Genomic DNA, 15,091 nt, shown 5'->3' on the forward strand with positions numbered 1-15,091 from the left:
TTTGATTTGCATCTCCCTGATGACTGATGACAAATGTTTTTTCATTTATCTGTTGGCCATCTGGATGTCTTTGAGGTCTTCTTTGGAAAAATGTTTGTTCATGTCTTCTGCCCATTTTTAAATTAGATTATTTGGGTTTTGGGTGTTGAGTTTTATAAGTTTTTTATAGATTTTTAGAAAATAATGCTTTATCAGATCAGATATGCAATTTGCAAATAGCTCTCCCATTCTTAAGATTGCCTTTTAGTTTCATTAATTGTTTCCTTCACTGTTCAGAAGCTTTTAATTTTGCTATAGTCCCAGCAGCTTATTTTCGTTTTAGTTTCCCTTGCCTCTGGAGACATATCTGGAATAAAAGTTGCCATAGCTTATGTCAAAGAGATTACTTCTAGGACTTTTATGGTTTCAGGTCTCACAATTAGGTCTTTAATCCATTTTTAATTTATTTTTGTGAACGGTGTAAAAAGTGGTCTAGTTTCTTTCTTTCATATGTTGCTATCCAGTTTTTCCAACACTATTTGTTGAAGACACTGTCTTTTCTCATTGGATATTCTTTCCTGCTTTTCAAAGATGAATCGACTGTGTAGTTGCCAGTTTATTTCTGAGTTTTCTGTTCTGTTCTATTGATCTGTGACTTTTTTTGCCAGTACCATCTTGTTTTAATCACTACAGCTTTGTAATATAACATGAAGTTCAGAATTGTGATGCTTCTAGCTATGCATTTCTTTAGAATGACTATTGATTTTATTCTATAAGATTTTTAAAAAACTGCACAAAAATAAAAAATGCAAAACAAATCAGTATCTATGGAAGAAGACTCAATATTGTAAGCATGGCTGTCTATGATGTATAAATTTAATACAATCCTAATACCATTTTTCAGACTCTTTTCAACAAGACTACTAAACTCTAGATTTTGCATTTGTAAAAATTTAAATAGTATTAAATATGTATAATATAAGTGCACTGAGAGGGACTAACACTACCAGATTTTTAAAAATAAATAAGTAAGCTTTAGTTATTAAAAGTTATTTTGCCATATACATGTAAAGAAAAAAAAGTGATTGCCTAACTGGCACCATCAGCTGAGCGACTGACTCTTGGTTTCAGCTCAGGTCAGGTTCTCTGGTGGTGAGAGTGAACCCCACATCGCCTCTATACTCAGGGTTTAGTCTGCTTGAGATTCTTTCTTCCTGTCCCTTGGCTCCTCCTGCTCATGTGCTCTCTCTCTCTCAAATAAGTAATTAAATTTAAAAAAAAAGGCGGTATAGAATGAAAAGTCCCTAAGCAAACATAATCAGAGGAGTTAGTATAACACATATGTATTAGTGCAAACCAGAAAATTTTAGTATTTAAACATGGTCTAGGGGAAAACAGAAATTAAGAAAAAAACAGTTGCCCAACCAACTGAGCCACCCAGGCACCCCAAGAAAAAAATGAAAAATTAATAGAAAATAGCTAATCATCTATAGGAAAACATTGTTGATAGGACAGTTAATTAAAAGCTACTTAACGGGGCACCTGGGTGGTACAGTCAGTTAAGCACCTGACTCTTGGTTTCAGTTCAGTTTGTGATCTCAGGTTGTGGGATCGAACCCCTGGTCGGGCTCTGCATTCACTGCAGAGTCTGCTTAAAGAGTCTTTCTCTCTCTCCCTCTGCTCCTCCCGCCCTGTGTGTGTGCTCTCTCTCTCTCTCTCAAATAAGTAAATAAACCTTAAAAAAAAAAAAAAGAAAACAAAAATCTCCTTAACTATCTGGAAAGATGCTCAGCTTCACTTATGAAAGAGAATTTCAAATGAATTTTCAAATGAATTTCAAACTCTTTGGTAAGAGTTCTAATTTTGTATCGTATCTATAATGGAGTAGCTTGTGTTAGATTAACTCTGACACAGAGAAAAACCTTAAAGTCTGGACAAAATTAAGACAAAGAAACAGAAGCCAGCTACTTAAAGGTATAAAAGAGCAGTCAAAGCACATGGGTTCCAGGGTACAAATTCTGGAAGGAGAAGAACCTGGTGACATGAGCTAGTCTTCCTCAGTTGGAGTCTCCTCTTGGAGGCATCAGTGAATTGGTGGTTCCGGGTTGCTAGAGGAGAGCATCAACCTATAGTTCTCTGCAGCCTCATAAATCTGAATTGACACAAATTGGGTTTATTTCTTATTTTCAACTGGATTTTAGAAAAGTCTATACTTCTTTAAATAGGTGTACTCAATATACCATATAATATGTATTTTGAAAGCTAATTTGGCTATCCCACTTGATTTAGAGCACGAGATGTTTTTGTTGGGATAAGAACGCACTCATGTGACATGTCTCAGAGAATTAGTCTTCCTTCTCAGGTTTTGGGGCTCTGAGAATGTCTTAGAGACATCTTCAGAGTGCCAAATACAAACGCTACCATGTAATACCATTGAAAATGACGTGCTAATGAGATTTTTTTTGGTCTGACAATAATCAGCATTTTATGTTTAGCTGGTTGTACATGTTCTGTCTTCTTTCTATGAAATCTAGGTGCGTATGGTCATAAGCAACTTTACTCATGCCACCTATTCCTCATGTCTACATTTTTCAATTCTTACGAGGCATATGCCTCAAGCAGGTTGTGGGCTATGGTATTAGGAGTTTTCATTAGAGATCGCAAGGCTCTCCCTTCTGGAATACCAAAGCTTTGTTTGAATTATATAATATTTGCCTCATGAACTAATTATTTTCAAACTAATTCCAGTAATTGCTGTGAACAAGATAAGTACTGAGCTGGTTCAAACACCCAAAATGATAATCCTAGGGAGTTCAAACTCCAAGAATGATAAAATCTTGAAGTTTCCTGGTCTAAACCATGACCAAACTAATTTGGCCGAGATACGAGGGTTAAACTCTCAGCATGATGTTATAATCATACTATTGGTCTCGTTTTTCCTCTCGTTTAACATCTTGAAAATATGTCTCTGTTAATCTCTGATTTTCATTCTCTGATATGGACATTAACAGAAGCTCATTAACATAAATGAAGTATTCTCTCTATGGGCCGTCCTTATGGCTCCCTACTTACTTGAAAGCAGTTCTGTAATGACTTATCTCTTTGCACTGAAATGATGACACATGAATGAGTAATATCTGAGAGTATAAAGAATTTTGCCCAAGGTCCTACGGCTGATAACACCTCAGGGTCACCACAGGGATAACTGGCATGGAGACATTTAACTCTCAAAAATTATTTTAAGCCTCTTAAATCACATTTATGTTTCAGACAAACCATATTAGAGTTTCATGTATAAGGCATATACATGTCTCTTCTGGAAAAATTGTTTACTTCAGTCACTGCTGTATTGGGAATACTCCATAGTATACAATTTGGTAGAGGAGCTCCTAGTAGCTCCATCTACATTGGAACCAACCTACAGTGTAAGATCTTCTGGGCTCAGACATCTATATTTTTGTATTTATCAGTAAACTCTTTTAGATGCTCAAGTATTTAATAAAACTACCATACATGTTTTGAGTATTTAGTTCTAACAATTTCTGCTTAAGTTGGCTCCACATTTTATCCGTTAGAATTTCATTGGTTATTATGTTCAAAGGATCCCACAAATTCAGTTTTCTTCTTCCTCTCTCTCATATAAAAGTCAGGCTCTTGAAACCTGGTATATTTGTCTATTTGTTGTGATCTACTGAATTTTTGGTACCTCAATATTTTTATTCATATCTGCTATATACTTATTCGTGTCAATTAATTGTCTGGTATTAATAATGGGATGCTAAAGACTCTGATAGCCAGCCAGCCCTTGGACTATACAGTGGTTCTCCTTAGCATTGGCCCAGAGAATGTCCCTAATTTTGCTTCCCCTGTTCAGTCATGAAGTAGAAATCAGGACACTTGATTTCTCCAGCTAATCAAGTTTGTCTGCTATTATAGCATATCTTAACTGGTTGTCTAACCTCTGCTTTATCCTGAGGATGAGTAACTCACTCTAATAGCCTTTAATTGGGCTGGAGGGAAAAAGTCATTTTTTAATCAAAATTCATGGCTTTGTGGTAAAATGTATGACCTTTAATTTTATAAAAATCATATCTGACCTCATTGAGCCAAGCCTAATTGGTTTCAGTTTCCCTTACTTCTAAACTGGTTTCAACAACTTCTTCTTCCTGCGTCTGGCTATTACCTTCATTTTCTCTTTATGACCTTCAAGAGTATAAATCTCTTATTTCCCAGATATTTGGGAATTTTACTTTCTCTAAATTTTTGGAATCATACCTTCTTTTTTTTTTTTACAATATGTGTTTCTAAATTTACCCCATGTATTAGAGTAAGATTTCACTGAGCATTTCTGTGTTGCATGTATTATACCATTGGAGATTCTTAACATTGTCATTTTTTTAAAGATTTTATTTATTTATTTGAGAGAGAGTGACAGCACAAGCGGTGGGGAGGGGCAGAAGGAAAGGGAGAAGCAGGCTCCCCAGTGAGCAGGGAGCTCAACATGGGACTCAGTCCCAGGACACTGGCATCATGACCTGAGCTGAAGGCAGACACTTAATGGACTGAGTCACCCAGGCACCCATTAACATTGTCATTTAATTTAACTGAGAAACATGTGAGATACAGTGGACATCATCACTGGTTGTAATTTATATGGGGCAGACTGGGTAAAATTTTAGCCATAAGTATAGTGTAGCTTTGAAATTATTTTATTACCATATGAATTTGACCCTTCTTGAAGGGCCTTTTTGTTGTGTCAAATAATACTCTGCTCACCAGCAGTGGTAAGAAAATAGATAAAGGAAAAGTAGGTGTTGTTAGGGTTATGGATTTAAGAAGTTAGGCAGTGATAACTATAGTTGTGATCACAATTTGACTTAACGGTTAATTATAATAACCGCAAAGAAGAAAAGAATAGAGAACATAAGGAGTAATGTTATCCCCACTTTTAATTTTTGATATGAAAAGATCTCTACTAAAGGATCTCTACTAATTGTTCTCATTTACATCTACTACAAAAAAGAGGTATGAATTACCTGGTTGATGTGTGATTCAATTGGGTAGACCTATATTAACAGTTTATTAGCACAGGCTGGACCAATAGAGTTAATCTTATGGTGCTTCCATATAGCCTAATGGCATCTAGAAGCTCCAGCTGACTGGATACTATGCTATTATTTCAGTGTCTTATTCGGTAGACTCACTTAACTTTCAAGTCTAACTTTATTGAAATTCAGCTTATAAGTTCTGTGATCCATGTATACATTACTATTCTCTTTATGTTTCAGCAACATTGATTAGCATTCAGTGCAGTTCCTATTGAAAATAGCATATTTTAAGGGTAAGGGGTACAAAAACTAACGTGCATTTTGCCTCATCTCCAACACTAATATAGCATGATATTAGAGGATTATTGCCATGAAGACTGCATGATAGGGAGGGCAATGCAATTTTTCCTTTCCTTATCTATGAAGGAATAAAAGAAATTTACGTACTATTAAAGAACAAAATATATTAAAGTACAAAAAATACCATTAAAACAACATAGTTGTGTTTATTAACGCATATATTTATGTAATTTCTACACTATTTTTTTTTAATCCAAAGCATTCATTCATGAAGAAAGATACTTAGCATTCAAGAGGTATTTTAATGAAGGAGATCTCCATGAGAATGGTATAAAGTTTGATTTCTCTTGGTGGGTTTCAGTCTTAACCATGCTTTATAAAAATGAGCAATGGTTGAAAGATTTCTTGATAACATCACAAGGGCTCATTTCCACAGCAGCACCTTCTCCAACCTGCAGAGCCTTACTGTGGTGTTCTGGTTAAGTTCTAATTTGGCTAATTAAATTCCACCTGCATATCTGACTTCTTACAGTTTTCAGCCCTTTTTGCAATCTTCTGTTATTTCCTGTTTTGAATTGATGACTGCTGTGCCCTGTGGAACCAAGGCGGCATAATGCACAGGAAATTATTCACCCCGCTTCTGCTGCGGTTGGAGTAGAGCATAACAGTCTCCAGCTCCATTTTTCATTTCACTGTAAATTTGTGAAATAGAATCATTTTCCTTGTTTCTGTTCTGCTAGGAAAATAAATTCCATAGAAACCTGTACCTGTTCAATTTCTATTAAAATATGTACTTATCTAACCGAAAGTTAAAAGATTTTTTTTTTATATGTGCAGAGAATATATAGTGGACTTTTAAAGATTTTAAGCAAAATTTGCAAAGTTATTACTGATTAAATTAAACTTTGATTCATTAAATTAAGATAGCAACCTGCTTTTGCTGATTGAGCTGTCCATCACTAAAGTCGCAGGTAGAAAACTCAACCTGTATGTGTACTTAGTAAATAATGTATGTGTCTGAATGCAAACTCAGATCATATAGTTCAGTTTGAGGTCAGATGACCATATTTGTTGTAGATGAATTTCAGTGGTTCTGGTACCAGCTCATTTTCATCAGATCATTCGGAAGAGGAGTATTTCAGTCACGTTGTTGACCGTGTGCCCCAGCCCCGTCTCTGCCCTCATTTTCTGGACACAGAAACTCTCCAGTTCCCACTTCGCCTAGGTCTAAAGTAACATGGAGTACATGGTAATGAGTATAATAGTACAAGCTGGGCCTTTCCTTTCCACACAGGTAGACCGTAGATTATATCCTATTCTAAAAGGAAAAATATATTACTTTCAGGTTTATTACTCAGTATCAACCATATAAATAAACGTGGAATTCCAATGGGTTTAGAGGAAAGCAGTATGATCAAAGAAATATGTATGTGGACTCTGGCAATGGTTAATATTTCACCATAAAAAAGCACAAAATATGATAATAAAATAAGTACATTGAAGTCAATATTAATACATATATCTTAAAGAACTACAGATGTACAATTTATATAGACATATTTATTTTCTCACCAGATTTACTTCAATGAATATATATATATATATATATGTGCGCACATATGCCCATTATATTAATACTATATATACTGAATAGAACATAGTACTTTTGTTTCATTTGAAATAAAACATAGGCTTATTAATTTATTCATATTAGCCAATCCAAGTTAGAAATGAAAATTGTAGATTTTTTTTGTTTTGAAATTTGAAAATGTTATGCAAGATATAATTCCCTTTGAAATGAAGATGTCTGTGTTATCTTAGAGAAAAAATTGATTGTGTGAGTAAATGTGTACACATGTGGGTGTTACCTGTCTGCACTCTAATTGAGAGGTAGGAGCATATAACTAAACTTTGGTCTCTTTGGGAACCCCAAGGCTCCCTTACCTCACTTAGAAGAAAATAGAATGTGAGTCAAAGAAAAAAAAAAAGGTGTCATTAAGGAGAAAATGGTGTCACTATACTCATCAAGGAATAATAAATAAAGCAGTTAACTGGATGACAGTGTACTTCCTTACTTTTCTTTTCTTTCTTTCTTTCTTCTTCTTCTTTTTTTTTTTTTTTGCTTTTTTTATTCTCTTTTATAAGCTTAATGAAGTAACTTCAATCTGTAGGCATAACCCCGTCAGGTGGCATCTCTGCCCTAGTAAAACCAATGGAAGGCCAGAATACAATCCAAAAAGACATATTACAGGCTTTTGCTTGTACCTATATCTAAAGTATACAAAGATACCATCCAGATTCAAGTCTACCTGGCATACCTGAGCAGAATAAAATATTTTTTCTTTGTTTCTTGAATCCTGCAGTGTATATTTTTCAAAAATCCACCACTAGTGAAATTGGACATGGTAGATGCCTTGTAAAGAATTCAATAATCTAGTCTCTGATTTAGTTGTATAATTTATTAAACTAATGTACTGATTATTCTCTCTTGCACATGTAAGTGACAGTGGCTTTCATGCCATAATGCTGTGATCTGTTATCCTTAGTTCTTAGTATTTGAAAAAAGCAATTATACATTCTGGCCTGAGTTAATGAGTTAACATTGCAACATTAGATCTTTTAATATATGTAATGATGTGTGAGTGGTCAACCTAAGAACAAAGGCCATTGAGACAGAACTCACATGTAAACCCCAAGTCCATTAAATACTGAAACACTCAGAGCCTCAGTTTTCTTGCATATAAAATTTAGATGTTGTTGCCTAACACACTCTCTCTCTCTATATATATATATATACATACATATATATGTACACATATATATGTCTGTCTGTGTGTGTATATATATATAGTATTTGATATAATAAATGGTCACAAAAAATCCATGATTCTGGAACAGAAGACATACATGTGACATAATGAAAAATCCTTAAGTAGTGAAATTAAAACTATTCCCCACCAAATGCTATTGGGCTCAGTCAGTTAAGTGATTTCAGTTCAGGTCATGAGCTCAGGGTTCTAGGATTGAGCCCCATGTCAGGTTCCCCACTCAGTGGGGAGTCTACTTGTCCCTCTGTCCCTCCCTCTGCACATGCTCTCTTTCTCCAATAAATAAATAAATCATTTTTTTAAAGCTAGCTGTATTTTCTTAATATACTAGTTAAATTTTCTCTTCTTACTTCTAATATACTAGCTAAATTTTCTCTTCTTACAGAAGAGATAATGAAAATTGGTTACAGAAGTAGAGCATAACTGCTTGAGATTTTATTGCATATATTAGATGATTAAATGAGTTAAACAGGGGGCACCTGGCTGGGTCAATTAGTAGAATGTGTGACATGAGTTTGAGCCCCATATTTGTTGTAGAGATTACTTAAAAAAATGTTTAAGTCTTTAAAAACAAGAACTATTATAAAGCATTCAAAAAATATCTGGTACATAATAAATATTTAAAATACTTTTATTATCAGTGTATGCATGGTTTGGAAGGTTTTATAGTAAAATATAGCTTTTTTATACTAGAATGTGGAGTCAGTGGTTTTCAGTAAGTCCTTTCTTCATGGCAACATCATGAGTTTACAAACTATTCTAGTTTTTTATGTACTTACCTACATTGGTTAACTTATATATGGCTGAGTCTATCAAGACAAACATTTTCAGAGTGGATGAAAACAGGTAATAAGCCCCTCTGGCAAAACTAGTACTTTCAAAAGATTTAAGTCTGTCTGAATATAGGAAATGGACTACTTGTATTTATGTCTTTATAAAGGGGATAAATGAGAAATCTTAATAAAGTAATCACCATAGCTTAAAAACATGCAAATATAGATTTATGTTCTGCTTGCTCTAATCCTTTTTCCTTTTGACATGCCCTGAGATGGCTTATAACTTTTGTGCCTTTGGCTTTACACCTACAAAATATCATCAATATCACTCTTTCCAAAGCATATATAAATAAATTATTTTTTTTCAACAAAGAAATAGATATTTGTGTATCTTAATTCTTATGAGAGTAGAACTGTATCATAAATAATTTAGTTCTTAATCTGAAATATCAGTAGCTAATTTTTCCTGTTATACCTATGTTTTCTTAGGTCATAAAAACACTTCTGTTTTCCCTTCTAAGGAGGCAAAATCAGATACCCATTTTGAAGTTAGATTTCTATAAAAATCTTTTCTATAAACTTCATAATCATATGGCCTTGGGCAGTGTGCCAAAGTATCAAATATGTATATAATTTTATTAGTGGCTCTTTTCCAAAGGATGTGTTTAGTAATTTTCTCTGTTTTAAAATTGATTTTTTTCTGCCTTTCACAAAACTGAAATGAGACATGTCATTTATCATTTCAAGACTTTAACAACTAAGCATTAGGCCAAGCATGGGACCCCTCTGACAACAGGGTTCTGTGGAACTGCTCAGGTCACATGACCATGAAATTGGTGCTGTTTTTAAGGTAATAATGAACTTTGGAAAATAATTTTTTCTCTTGATGGTGAGGTCAGGGATTTTCATTCTGAGGTGATCTGCTATTGGTTGTATGTTTTACGCAGATGACTGGTTCTTACCAATACAACTGTGATGACATGACCAAAAAAAAGTTTGTTTTCTTGAGAAAACCAGAGATCATACTGAGAATAGTATGTTTTGTCATCTTTGGTGTATTCAATAACTGAATAAATATGTTTCTTTATATGTTTCAGATGTATATCTCTCATGTATTACATTTAGATTATTTGAAAATCAATTTATTCTTTTGTGTCTAAACAAGTATTAGTTCTTAACTGATATATTTGTGTGATATATTAATGTGTTTAATGTACATATACTCTCAGAAATCTCTAGGTCTTTTTTTTGTAACTGGCTATGCACTTTTAATTTAAATATGACTGAGTTAATTTTATAAAAAAGGAAGAATAAACCCCATGTTTACTTTGAGCCTACATGAGTCTTTGACTGCCTATATAAACATAAATAAATATATATTTTTACCATTTTAAGAAATTCTGAAAAAAATATATTCTGAGCTTTTGGGATTTTAGACATGTAGTTTCAAAGCCTAATATAGCACACATTGTGCACACATGATTTTATACATATATATAAAACATAAAAATCTTCAAAGTTGTCTCTCTCTTTTTTTTTCTTCTTTGTGATATCCAAGGAACTAAGGAAAACTTTCAAACTTTAAAATCTATAGGTTGCTCTTTTTCTCAACATTATTTAAAATAAAACTGATGGATGGGGCGCCTGGGTGGCTCAGTGGGTTAAAGCCTCAGCCTTTGGCTCGGGTCATGATCCCAGGGTTTTGGGATTGAGCCCCTCCTCTCTCTGACTGCCTCTCTGCCTACTTGTAATCTGTCTGTCAAATAAAGAAATAAAATCTTAAAAAAAAAAAAAAAGAAAAGAAAAATGGGTAGACCTCACATTTTGTTAGAATATCTGACATGACCAAGAGAGAGAGAAAGAGCCAGAATTTATTCTGACAACTCTGTTCTATTCTGTTTGTATGATAACAATTACAATGATAAAAGTAATGACTAATGTATATTAAGTATTTCTATGTACTATCCACTATGTTTTATCATTATTCTATCATTCACTCTTCACTAACACATATTGAGGTATTCATCTTCATTTCAATATTAGAGATGAGGAAACTATGAACCAGAAAGTCAAATTAACTTTCTCAAAGCAAAAGATTTATAAGAGTTACTGTCAGGACAAAAAGATATCTATCCATTTTCAAAGTCCTTTCATTGCTCAATATGCCACATTGACTTAGACCTTTGAACTATTTCAGTTCTCTTTTTCAATGTCCTATGTAAAAAAGGGTCTTGTTCTTAAAATATTGACTATATCAAAAGCTGTAATAGGATGTAATAATACTGGGACTGGAAAAATTATTTTTTTATGGATTTTATGGATGCAGTAGAAAAATACGAGTTTTGATTTTAAAATAAAACATTATTTTGAATCCATATTTGTTCTTTCTTATAGGCAAGCAGCTTTAGTTATTTAAAGTTCAAATGCTGAGGGTGTAATAACTAATGATCTTGGGTCACTAATACTGTGTGTAACTATACTAGTTCATAAGATTATGGGCTCAAAGTCATAAAAACAGAAGACATCGCTTAGATGTGATCCTCTTCTACTTGTCTGCTACATATATTTGTTATTTGAATTCAAGGGTAATATTTATTTTTAGGAACTATATTTGTACTTTTAAAATATTGGAATTTTTCTTAGGGGCTTTGGAGGTCATTGTGGGTTATGATAACAGAAAATGATTAGTGAAATTGTAAAATTGCATTCCTGGACAGGGAGCCAGAGAGTTGTTTCTTTATGTTGAACTTTTCTGAAAAAGGAACTTCATTTTCTCATTTGTGCAAAATAGGAATTAGGTCAAGCCATTTGATTCAGATTGAACAGGAATTCAACATGAATCCTGTTAATTCCTAGCTACATAACCAAAAGAAAATTAACTGCTTTGAATTTAAGATCATCATTTGCAAAATGGGCAGATTAATAACCCTATCTCTTAGAATTTCTGTGAAGACTACATGAGAAATGCTTATTAAAAGATTTAGTGTTGTGCTGAATATGTATGTAGAATTTCTAAAATATTAGCTATTATAAATGGTTCCCCATTGCCATCCACCAGTTTGAACTTTTCCAGTTAAAGAGAATTCTCCAAATTGTGAAAAATGGTAATGTACTATGCACATAGTTATTTGATGTGGAAATTTGTGTAGCTTCAGTGGTTTTCCAGAAATCCTAGTGTTACTAGCTTGCGGCTTTAGTTCATTCCACATAGCAGGCTATCTTAAATTACCATTGTATAATTTATTATTGTGTTATATTTTGATATGTGTTTTGTATTTTTATTTTTGCCGACCCAGAAACCTTTTCTTCTTTAGTAGTATCCCAAATTTGTTTTTGTTCCTTAACCTGTTTGTTACAGTCTGGATGGAAATGTCCATCAAAATGACAATCCACTCCCTCCTCACCCACTGTCCTCAGGTATGGGAATTAACTGAGACATTTAGATGTTCTTTCTTTGGAATATGAAACACATTTAAGTAAAAAAGAAAGAAAAGTCCCTAGAATTGAGTTGGCTGCTTTCTTCCCAAAGGTAGTTAAGGAGCAGTCTACCATTAGTCATTGATAGTTTGATATCTTATTTTCACTGGCTCTTGATGTTTCCAAGATATACATATATATTAGAAATATATATGTTTATATATTCCATGTTACAATCGATATTTTAAAATAGCTTTGTTTTTTGTTTGTACGTTTTTCAGAGGATTTTTTTTTGTTTTACCCATATCACATGCATAGCTATGCAATATTTATTTAATATATGCCCTTTATTTTTCTCTTTTTTTTTTTAAAGAAAAATTTATTTATTTATTTGACAGACAGAGATCACAAGTACGCAGAAGGCAGGCAGAGAAGGAGGGAAAGCAGGCTCCCTGCTGAGCAGAGAACCCGGTGTGGGGCTTGATCCCAGGACCCTGGGATCATGACCTGAGCCAAAGTCAGAGGTTTAACCCACTGAGCCACCCAGGTCCCCCAACCCTTTATTTTTCTCTTATAAATAATATGATAAAAATAGCCAAGTATAAAAAATTTCCTACCTTTTTAATAGTTCATACACAATCTAGAGTATATTACATATTGTTATATTTTATATGGCAGTATAATCAAATCATTATTATTGTAATAGTTATTTAGGTGAAGGCATAAAATAATGAGATGAATAAAGAATAGTCAGAATTGAAACAGTTTGTAGAAGTTCCTAAGGCCTGAAAGAATTTAGGTAATATTATAGGCATTAAAAATCAGTATGACGTCTTCAGAAACATTATATTTTGATGAGAGAGTACTTTAATATTTTTTATAATATAGGTTGGTGTGTTAAATAATGAATATGAAGTTACCACTGTAGTTAGGCTTGGGGCATTTGATAAATAAGAAATAAGAAACGAAGAAACAAATTAAAAAGTTTGGCTGCATAAAAGCAAACAAAAACCATACCATCAGTATCTAATAGATTTGATAAGAAAAGTGGCCACACTCTGTTTCTTGTATTTATGATCTCATTCCTGTCACTTTTAAATGACTATCTTATTTATATTTTCAAATAATCATCAGTGCAATCTGACATAGAGAGGCAAAACTCATGTAAAGTTTTGTAAATATGTTTTCTAGAAATATAGTGTCTTTCTCCTGTCAGCCAAGATATCATAATTGCTATCATAGTTAATTTTATTCTGAATTTCAACATCTAAATATATGTATGTATATATGTGTTTATATGAAAATCTTTTATTATTAATTATAAAGATTTCTCTACACAAGGTGAATTGTTCTGAAAATCAACAGGCTTTTAGACGTTTATGCTTCTAAATATTATAATTATTATGTTTTCTTTCTATTCAAATATTATTTCCAAAAGTAGTTCAGATTGCCTATATGCACTGTGAAGACATTTTAATTCTGATTCACACCCCTTTCACATTTGCTTTCTGTCAGAAAAATACATGCCCTGTCATCATAAATTCTCTCTGGCAGAACTTTTCTTCACTGCACTCATCCTATTCAGAGCCATACTACTCATCACTTGACAGGATGCAAAATGTAATGGTCATAAAAGGAAAGTCTGCTAACTTTCTCTCCTGACAATTTGTCAAAAGACACATTAAAAAATAATTGGAGAGAAACTGCACAGATTTTTTAAATGTATTGAGTCATTTTTCTTCAATGCTTGACTGGTCAGCTTGCAAGATACCATTCTTTCCATTATTAACAAGCCAAGACTACTGCTTTAACAAAAGAAATAGCGCTGTATTGCCCTCATCTTGCTCTCGGGGTTTGTTGCCATAGACCTCTGATTTATCTGGAGAGTCAACAAATAAAACAGTTCTTTATCACATGACTAGTTTATGTTGCCAATTTTACCTTTCATTAAAACTGTGTTTGTTTGTTTGTTTTCCCCTCCAAGCCTACAAGGAATATCATTAATACCCCCTGAAGTGGAAATATTAAACCTAAAATAATTTTTCCTTGTAAACTGTTTCATTAACAGTTTAATGTGCTAATAAAATTTTAGAGAATTCAACTATTATGTATGTTCTGTGCTTATTCTATCACACATAAACCATTTAATCCATAGTAGATTTCAGTGACTCATAGTTACATTGTCATATGCTTCTCATGAAAACCTAAACAAAATATAATAAACGTCATAAATTATGAACTCCGTGAAGAGGTAAAATCCATATTCTTTGTAATTACAACAGAGAAAAAAACACAAAACTTCCTCTTTAGGGAATTGAGGATGTAGGAATAAGAGATAAGTAGCAAAAAGAACTGGAAGTTTAAATTTAAGTTAATGTGCTATTAAAAAAGTAGAATCTGAACCATATCTCTTTGAACAAAAAAAAAAGGAATAAGACAATTTCTACATCACAGTGATTCAATAAAATAGGGATTACTAATAACAAGATTTGAAATAATCAAAAAGGATTACTGATAGTCCATAAAATTTCTATAGCTGCAAAGTAATACTATTGATTAAACTACAGTAATAATTTCAATGAAGTCATGTTCACTTTTTCCAAACTTGTCATGACATTTTTTAAAAATAAGAAATATCTTCAGGGCACCTGGGTGGCTCAGTGGGTTAAAGCCTCCTCCTTCCACTCAGGTCATGGTACCAGGGTCCTGGGATCAAGCCCCGCATCGGGCTCTCTGCTCAGTA

Source organism: Neovison vison, chromosome 10 (genome assembly GCF_020171115.1).
Source record: "Neovison vison isolate M4711 chromosome 10, ASM_NN_V1, whole genome shotgun sequence".
NCBI lineage: Eukaryota > Metazoa > Chordata > Mammalia > Carnivora > Mustelidae > Neogale > Neogale vison.